General features: G+C 31.8%; 1 protein-coding gene and 1 long non-coding RNA gene across 2 annotated transcripts in view; both read left to right on the forward strand.

The window, feature by feature from the left end:
• Nucleotides 1-1,713, forward strand: part of NAP1L1 (nucleosome assembly protein 1-like 1) — a 47,682-nt gene that overhangs the window by 42,691 nt on the left and 3,278 nt on the right. The gene's annotated exons all lie outside the window — the stretch shown is intronic.
• LOC105813604 lies at nucleotides 777-1,647 on the forward strand. The gene is made up of 2 exons (XR_001137664.1): nucleotides 777-843; nucleotides 1,519-1,647. It is a non-coding gene; the product is annotated as an uncharacterized LOC105813604 (long non-coding RNA).

Here is a 1,713-nt window from a genome sequence, read left to right on the forward strand (position 1 = left end):
TTTTTTTTTAACAGTTTTTAAGCATTAAAAAAAGTTTATTGGTTGGGTTCTTAGTCTGTTTTTCCTCCAAAGGAAAGCTTATAAACAAATGTCAGTTTTTAAAAGATCTGAATGCCAGGAGGGTTTGGGAACTGGGGAGCAGTGCTGTTAAATTCTTTCAGCCACCTCTATTCCTCAGTCCTTTAGAGTCGCAGTGTATTATTCCTGGGAATTTGTCATATCAGGGTTAGTAGAGGTCTTTATCTTCCACAAAGTATGTAGTATGTCATCATTATTCATTTGAAACATCGGTTTTCTCTTTAGTGCATTCATTCATTTGCTTAATGCTATAAAATATTCAGATGATGATTTAACTCAGCAAATAGGAAAGGGTAATTTAATAAAAACATATATTCTAGTAGGTGTGAATTACTCTTAATAGCTAAATATGAATAGAATTAGTATCTTTGAATAATTGATCTATAAAAAGGCAAAACTGATAATATGACTAACACAAATTGCTTGATTTTAATTGATTGATTATGGAATACTGTGTCATTTTATGGAGTTAATTTAACAATGTAAAATTTGGACTTTAGGATTTCAGTGACTTGCTAATATGTGAATAAATACTTTGCCATCCTTGTCTATGTCCTATACCATTTCTTTAATTTGATGAAATCTTTGACAAAACATTGAGATACTGTGATAATTAAGGTAGTTAACTACTATTGAAAAATTCACTGAAGCAGGTAGAAGAAGATAGATTGACTTGTTGTTTTCCTTTAACAGAAGGATCAAAACCCAGCAGAGTGCAAGCAGCAGTGAAGCAGGATGTATGTGGCCTTGAGGATAATCTGCACTGTAATAGCCTAAACACAACTATTATTTACTTACAGCCTTATGTTTTTGTATTTTCTTGGTAGACTCAGTAATTTTTTTTAAAGAACAGGAACTGATATTTTAAAGACCAATTTGTTCTACCTAGCATTTTAACTATGATTTTTTTGACGGGTATGTTGAAGGCACAAATTATTTCACGCATGTTCATTCATTGCTACTAGTTTGGTTCTTCTGGAATATTTTCATCATGTAGCTATTGGAGTGCAGCTGTTAAAATTAATAACTGTTAAATGAAACACATTTTTTCCCCCAATTTTTTCCTTGAAGAACCAAAGTATTTCTTCAGCTGTTAGTTGAATGGGGTTAAGTCCGCTTGCATTAGCCGTGCCTTTAATTACTTTGTTATAGAAATGCAGTGACATAAACTAAGGCAATTCATCATTAAAAAAAAAAATGGTGAATCAACTATATGGTTAAGAATTTCCAGTAAGACTATACCCAATAACTGTTAGATTGTTACTGGATTTTTATGTTTTAGGTGACATAGTTAACTATAAAGAAACTTAACTCATAATACAGTTATTGGAACCACAGGGAGGTGAATAAAACCTAGGCTTTCCAAAAGTTAGCCTGATATTATTTAACTGTACTTTTAAATTTAACCTCCATTAACTAAGTATCTTTTCTTTGTGGTAGGGTCTGCCTTCTGCTTCCCTGGAAAGGATGAATTTACATCTTTTGTCAAGCCTATTTCAAGTTTTTTGTTGTCGGTTGTTTGTTTGCTTGTTTTTGTTTTTGCAGCCTAAAATAAAATTGTCAAATACACTTTTAGTTCTTACAAGATAATGTCTTAATTTTGTACTAATTCAGGTAGAAGCAGAGGCCTAGCTT

The sequence above is a fragment of the Propithecus coquereli genome, unplaced genomic scaffold (genome assembly GCF_000956105.1).
Source record: "Propithecus coquereli isolate 6110/MARCELLA unplaced genomic scaffold, Pcoq_1.0 Scaffold282, whole genome shotgun sequence".
NCBI classification, from domain to species: domain Eukaryota; kingdom Metazoa; phylum Chordata; class Mammalia; order Primates; family Indriidae; genus Propithecus; species Propithecus coquereli.